Below are 7,963 nucleotides of genomic sequence, written 5' to 3'. Positions count from 1 at the left end.
CCTGATAAATTCCGGATTTCGGATTAAAACATCCCCACGAATCCGTCACGAGCAAACGGAGCTCGGAAAAATCCTGGAGGATCAGGAAGGGGGACGAGATAATCCCAGATCCTTGGGCCCCTTTGTGAGTTGGGGGGCACAAATGCAAAGGTTTAATTAACTTCCCCACAAGTATCATTAACACAAGTATTAGAACTGTCTCAAAACAAGAAAAGGATCCTCCAAAGCCTTGTTTCGAGGCGAGATATTAATTCCTAATTTGAATTGTGGGATTATTCAAACACAGGGCCTTTTAGATATTAGAGGCATTGCTGCTGCTTTGCCACAGGGAGCCTCAGAATCCAATTATCTCCGAAGAAATATGCTAAATATGCTCATTAACATGTAAAAAAAGTGGAAACCTGTATTAGGGGAAAGCTGATGTTTTACACTTCTTAATGTCACAGAGAATTAGGGACAAAGGGAGCTGCAGCAGAGAGAACTTGAAATGCCTGAGCAGCACAGGAAAAGAAAGGATTTTATCCCAATTAGCTTAATTCCTGATAATGACACAGATGGAAGGATAAAAACGCCCTGGAAAAAATGGGCTCCATCCAACCCTGGGAAAGTTCAGGAATCCTGCTCCGGGCGTGGAAGAGGCAGGAAGAAAAGCCTGAAACTGGGGGGGAAATGCCCTCAGCCCTCGGCAAAAAGGAAAGGAAACAACAGGGGAAGAGGCAAAGGAACGCCAGGAAGGCAAAAACAGGGATAAAACTCCTGATCCGAGGCTGCAAAGCCGCTTTCCCCCCCAAAACCAGCCCCGTCCTTGGAGCCCTGAAGATCCCCAGGTCTCCAAAGCCCCCATTTCCCCCATTTTCTCACCTGAAACCTCCAGTGAGCACCTTCCTCCCTCCCCAGCCCTCCCCAGCCCTCTGCCCTTCCCTGCCGAGCGGAATAATCGGGATTATCCCGGGAGAAACTCGGGGCGCTCCGACCCGACCCCACACCCGGAGCCCCGGACCTCGGACGCCCCAAAATCCCGGAATCCTCGGGGTTGGAAGCACAAGGATTTCCAGCCCCTTTCCCGCCCCAAAAGCGCTGCAGGTTCCCCCTCTGGAGAGGGGTTGGGGGGCCACTCCCTGAGCCCCCCCCGGGGCCACCGCCTGTCCCTGTCCCGTTCTGGGGTCACCAAATGTCCCTGTCCCGTTCTGGGGTCACCAAATGTCCCTGTCCCGTTCTGGGGCCACCAAATGTCCCTGTCCCGCTCCCGGTGCCACTTGGTGGCACTGTGGGAAAAGATTTCGTTGCTTGGATGCCGATCTCCCGACCGGGATCCGGGAGAATCCCAGAATCCCTGAGGATGGAAAAGCCCTCCAGGATCATCCAGTGCCCCCTGTGCCCCATCCCCACCTTGGCCCCAGCCCAGAGCACTCAGTGCCACAGCCAGTCCTGCCCTGGGCACCTCCAGGGCTGGGCACTCCCCACCTCCCTGGGCAGCCCCTGCCAAGGCCTGAACACCCTTTCCAGGGGTAAATTCCTTTCCTCATGGCCCAACCTTGACCCTCCCCTGGCACAAGCCTAGAGGCCGTTTCCCCCTCCTCTGTCCCTTGTTTCCCTGGCGAGCACGAGCCCCGACCCCCCAGCTTCCCCCTCCTGTCAGGGAATTCCAGAGCCAGAAGGTCCCCCCTGAGCCTCCTTTTCTCCAGGATGAGCCCCCCCAGCTCCCTCAGGAGTTCTCCAGACCCTTCTCCTGCTGCTCCAGCCCCTCCATGTCTCTCTTGGACAATGGGCAAATAATCCACCCCAACATCCTCATTCTTCTTCCTCTTCTGTTTTCTTTTCTCTCTCCCCACCACGTGAACCCTCCTGTCCCTTCTCCTCCCTCCTGTCCCTTCTCCTCCCTCCTGTCCCTCCTGTCCCTTCTCCTCCCTCCTGTCCCTCCTGTCCCTTCTCCTCCCTCCTGTCCCTCCTGGGGAGCTTCTCCTCCCTCCTGTCCCTTCTCCTCCCTCCTGTCCCTCCCAGGGCAGCTCCTGCTCGCGGGACACGTTTTTCAGACACGAGCCAGTCCCGGGCGTTGCTGGGGCATCACCTCCCAGCTAAATCCCTGGGTGGTAAAAATAACCTTTTCTGCTGAATTCCTCTGAAATGTGTCTGCAGGTGGGGCAGGGACGGGGATTAACCCCGAGAAAATCATCAGAGAAGGAGTTAATGAGGAGACAAACAAAGCCCAGGGGCTGACTCTGTAATTGGGGGGGAGACGTCTCGGGGGGCCCTGCTGGGGGGGTGTCTCCTCTGGCAGTCCCAGGCTGGGATCCTGAACCCTATATAAGATGGCCAAGGGCTGATCTGCCCCAGACTGTGCTCCTGAAGCTCCTGTTCCTCACCCAGGTAAGCCTGGAGGGACCTTCCCACCTTCACATTGGCCACGGGCAGGAAAGCAGGAGCTGCTGGCCAAGGGATGCTCCTGGAGCTGCCCCTGCTGAGCTCTCCTGAGAAAAATAAAACATGGGGGAGAGCTGGGATGGCACCATTCCGTGGTTTGTTGGAGCCCTGCTCTGCTCCAGAGGAAAATAAATGGCATTTTTGTCTCTCCTCTCTTATTGGGTCTCCCCAACCTTTTGGTTCCCGCTGTCCCTCCCCTCTGCAGCAAAGTCAAATATTTCAGGTTATTTCCCTGCTCTTTCCCTTCTCCTGCTGCGATTTCCCTGTGCCCTTCCCTGGCTCTTCCTTCTCCCTCTCCCTGGGTTGTTTAAGAGCAACATATTTGAAAACCGAGGGGGAAAAAATCCCCTTTAACCTTCTTTTCTCTCCCAGGCTGCCTCGGGCTGGCAGGGGGATGGCCCAGCTCCAGGACAACCTCGGTGCCATCAGTGCTGCTTTTTACAGGGGCACCCAAAGCTGCAGCCCCCTGAGCAGGGAGGAGCTGAGGCAGCTCATGGAGCAGGAGTTTGGGGATGCCCTGGAGGTGAGGACGGGATCCCGCAGCTGCTGGGGTGGGAAAAGCAGGATCCAGGACCCCAGGGAAGGCAGAGATGCCTTCAAAGCCCCTTTGTCTCCTCACAGAACCCCCAGGACCCCGAGAGCATCCAGAAGGTTCTGTGCTTCCTGGCTGATGGGAACAACTGCAGGGTCGGCTTCGGGGAGCTGCTCAGGCTGGTTTTCCACGTGGCCAAGGCTTGTTACAAACCCCTCCAGCAGCACCAGGGGCTGGGAGATGGGCCATGGCTGAGGGGACACACAGTGGGGAGGGGTCCCCCCAACCAGCAGGACCCCGAGCGTGGTGGGGACAACCAGGACCAGGACATGGGGACACAGGAGCAGGACACCCCCCAAAGCCAGGGGGGTGAGACCCCAGAGCAGGACACCCCTCAAATCCAGGAGGGTGAGACCCCAGAGCAGGATCAGGACAACCCCCAAAGCCAGGAGGATGAGACCCCAGAGCAGGACACCCCCCAAAGCCAGGAGGGTGAGACCCCAGAGCAGGAGCAGGACACCCCTAAAATCCAGGAGGGTGAGACCCCAGAGCAGGAGCAGGACACCCCTCAAATCCAGGAGGGTGAGACCCCAGAGCAGGAGCAGGACACCCCTAAAATCCAGGAGGGTGAGACCCCAGAGCAGGAGCAGGACACCCCTCGGGGTGACGGGGCTGAAGCAGCAGGAGGGGATCCAGAGGGAGGGGAGATCCTGGACACTGCGACCCCAGAGCAGGACAGAAACACCTGGGAGGCTGAAGAGGCTGAAGAGGCAACCAAACAGGACCCAAAACCCCCCCAGACCCCAGAGACTGAGGCACCAGGAGAGGGTTCAAAGCACCATCAGAGCCCAGAGCCCGAGCCAGCAAAGCAGGACCCGAATCCTCCCTCTGAGACACAAGGAGAAGACCCCCAGGAGGTCTGGGAGGCCCCTTGGAAAGCCCCCAGCCCTGGGCAGACCCCGGAGCTGCTGCCCCCACAGTGGGGTGCAAGCCCCCAGCAGGATGCCAAGGCCCAGGGAACACCCCAGGAGCCAGACTGGCATCGAATCCCTGGATCCCAAGTGCTGGGGACGGAGCACAGCGAGGCACAACAGCTCCAAGGACAGCCCGAGGTGGAGCAGCAGCTCCTGCAGCCCCTGCACAAGTGGCCACCAGAGCAGTGAGGGCTGGGACGAGCCCAGGCTGCTCCCCCTGCCAGGAGTGGGACAGTTTGTCCAGTCCCACTCTGGTTTTTCCACTTCTGTTTGTCATTTTGTGCCCAAATCCTTCTCAACCCCCCCGTTGGTGCCGAGCTGGGCGTGACCCGAGGCCTCCCCTCTCCCCCCTGTGTGAGCAAAGCAATAAAACCAGAGGCAAAATTCCGTGTCCTGGGTGTGTTTGTGCAGATGTGGCTTCGGGGGAGGCAGAAATGGGGGTCAACACCACGGCAGGAGCCACCTGAGCAGGGGTGTGAAAATAAAATAAAGAGCTGCCTTAAAACTGAGCGGGAGGGATCCGTCCCATTGAACCTCCCTCATTAATAAGCTCCAAAGAGAGGAGCACGGGAGGGAGACCAAAAATCCCCCTCAGCTGTGGAAGCCTGAAAAAGCAGGAGTGGGGATGTGCTGGACAGAGGGAAAAGGGGGATTGGGGCACATCCCATCCCAGGGGAGGGCAGAGAGGAGAGGCTGGCCCAGGGCTTGGAGCTGATCTCACCCCCAGGTCGGGCTCAGGGGCACTTTTCCAGGCAGGCACGTAGGAATGTGGGTGGCTGGGAGGGTGGTGGAGGCAGGGGGGTTATTAGGGGGTGCTGGACCACCGAGGCAGCCCCAGGGCTGCGGGTCCCGCGCGGAGGGAGACGCTCGACCTGTTCCTCCCCACTGCAATCGTTCACTTGTGGCCTCTCAGAGGCATCAGAGGGTGATAAATCCCCCACAGCTCCTGCTCTGTGGTCGGTGACCGGAGCCCTGGCTGGGAAATCCAACGTCATCCCCCCCAGACACCCCCCAATTTCAGCCCTGAATCAGAAAACCCCACGTTTCCAAACCACCCCCGGCACCCACAGCGCCAGAACGAGCTGGTTTCCACGTGCTGAACCAAAAACTGAATGGCTCAGACACCCCGAGTGCAGCCCTTTGCTCTGCTGCTGGTAAAATACCCGGGCAGTGACGAGTTGTGAGCACACGAGGGGAGAGTCCAGGGTTAAACCAGCGCCTGCCAAAACCCACCTCCAGCTCAGGCATCCCTCAGAATGGTTCATTTTCCAGAAAACTCCGGGTTTTTCTTGTAAAATGGCTCTTGGTTGGAGGTTCTGATAGGTCTTGGTTCGTATTAGCTCTGGCTCAGGGTCTAAAATCCTAAAAAAACCAGGATGTCACCTTTTGCAGCATCAACAAATATCAACACACAATAAAACCCCACCTCCCAGCTCAGGAAAGCCTGTTTGGGACAGGTTAGTTATATCCCAAATAACGCTATTTAAATGTTAACACTATTTAACATCAGGAGGACGTTAATTGAAGTTAAAAAAGGGGCTTTTTTGGGGAATGGCAGCAAACCCCAGGAAAGCAGCTGAGCCAAAACACCAGGGAGCTTTTCCTGCGTGGCTGCAGCCCCTGCAGGGGGATTACAGACTGTTACAGGACACCCAGACCACACTGTAATCCCCTCATTTTAATAATAACCCCGACCCACCACAAAATTACAGTTCCCCAAGGGTGTTATTATCCCACAGGTGGGGCCTCGTTTAATCCGGGGACGACCAAAAAAAAAAAAAGCCCCAAAAAATGAAGGCTGGTCAGGGCCAACCCTGGGTCTGAGTGTCCCCGAGGTGTCACCAGCACTAATTAATTGGGCTCCTACACCCAGGAGGATCCGAGTTTACAGAGGGGCAGATGAGCCACTCGCCCAAACGGGTTCGTGCTCCGGGGAGTTCGGGGCACCCAAACCACCCCAAAAGCCAAAGGCAGGGGTCTGGGTGGCACCTCTGGGCCCTTCCTCCCCTGCCCCGTGGATGGCTCGGTGTCCAATTAATTTGCTGTTGAAAGATTAAATTAAAAATAATAATAAAAAAAAAAGAGGAGGAGGAGGTTGGGGAGGGGATCACGGCGAGAGCTGCCCCGGGGAAGGTTCCACACGAATCAGCCTCTCAGCTGAGGGGTTCCTGCTTTTATTTCTAATTAAAGATGGAGCAGAGTCTGCCAGGGAAGCTGTCTGTGGAAGGCAGCTGAGCAGGAAGGGGTTTTATCACCATTTCCCTCAGTGAAAAGCCCATCACTTGCTCAGCTGATGTTTTCCTTCTCCAAAAATCCGTTTGGTGAACTTGGGCCGTTTAAAAAAATTGTTCTGTTCCTGCTGGGGGGTTTTTTTTCTTCCCAGTTAAAAAAACCTGCATGATGTGACAAAAAGAAGAAGGAACCAAGAATAAAACATTCTACAGGGATGTCACAGGAGCCAAAATTGGGAGGATTTGGGGATCTGGCCAAATTTCACCTCTTTGTAGAGCTCAGACTCCCAGGAGAAGTGTCAGGGGTTGGAACGAGATGGTCTTGAGGGTCCAAGAACAAAAATCCTCTCTGGTGTCCTGGTACCAAACTCAGGGCTCAGAAATACCTGTATTGGCCCAAATCTGCTCATCTTGGGGTCTGTCACCGGCGGCATTTCTGTGCCCACGCTCAAATTTCCATCCTCTTACTGAAAAATGCATCCACCTTTTTAGGTATTATGGACACAAATTTTTATATGTTATAGACATGAATTTTTATATGTTATAGACATACATTGTTCTATGGTATAGACATAAATTTTTATAGACATAAATTTTTATAAATTATAGGCATAAATTGTTCTATGTTATAGGTGTAAATTATTATATGTTATAGGCATAAATTGTTCTATGTTATAGACATAAACTGTTCTATGTTATGGACATAAATTGTTATATATTATAGATATAAATTGTTCTATGTTATAAACATAAACTTTCATATGTTATAGACGTAAATTGTTGTGTGTTACAGACATAAACTGTTCTATGTTATAGACCTAAATTTTTATAAGTTATAGACATAAACTGTTCTATGTTATAGACATAAATTTTTATATGTTATAGACATAAACTGTTCTATGTTATAGATGTAATTGTTCTATGTTATAGACATAAATTTTTATATGTTATAGACATAAATTATTCCATATTATAGACATAAATTATTCCATATTATAGACGTAAATTGTTATATGTTATTGACATAAACTGTTCTATGTTATAGATGTAAATTGTTCTGTGTTATAGACATAAATTATTCCATATTATAGATGTAAATTGTCGTATGTTATAGACATAAATTGTTCTGTGTTATAGACATAAATTATTCCATATTATAGACATAAATTGTTGTATGTTATAGACATAAATTGTTCTGTGTTATAGACATAAATTATTCCATATTATGGACACAAATTGTTGTATGTTATAGACATAAATTATTCCATATTACAGACACAAATTGTTGCACGTTACAGCCATCAATTCCCACTTATGCAAACCCACACTTATGTCAAAGTACCCCCTCCATCAGTGCAGAGGGTGCTTTGTAGCCGCTCCAGGTCCCATAAAATCCCAAATCCTGGCAGCCCATGAGGCAGCTCCGGGCCCGGCCCGGGCGGAACCGGCCGGGGTTGCCACACGGGAGCTGCTATTTCGGGCTCAAAATGATAGGGAGGGGGATGATAAGTCAAATAACCCGTTTGAGGACGTGAAGGCGCAGCTGGGCTTGGCCAGGGATGAATCAGGACAATGTCCACAAAGGGTGGCTCCTCTCTGGGGCTCTGCAGGGACCCTATAAAAGCAGCGGGTCCTGCCCTGGCCCCGCACGGCTCCTCGGGAATCCCGCTCGCTCCCGCCGCTGGCTTGGGTGAGTCTCTGCTTCTGGAAGGTTCCTTCGGCTGGGGAAGGACCTGCTGTTCCTCTGGGGTTCGTGCCGGGTGCCGGAGTCGTCCCCGAGGCCGAGTTTTGTGGGGTTTTGTCGC

The sequence above is a fragment of the Manacus vitellinus genome, unplaced genomic scaffold (genome assembly GCF_001715985.3).
Source record: "Manacus vitellinus isolate BGI_N305 unplaced genomic scaffold, ASM171598v3 scaffold_169_pilon, whole genome shotgun sequence".
In the NCBI taxonomy this organism is placed as follows: domain Eukaryota; kingdom Metazoa; phylum Chordata; class Aves; order Passeriformes; family Pipridae; genus Manacus; species Manacus vitellinus.
This window is presented reverse-complemented; position numbering follows the sequence as displayed.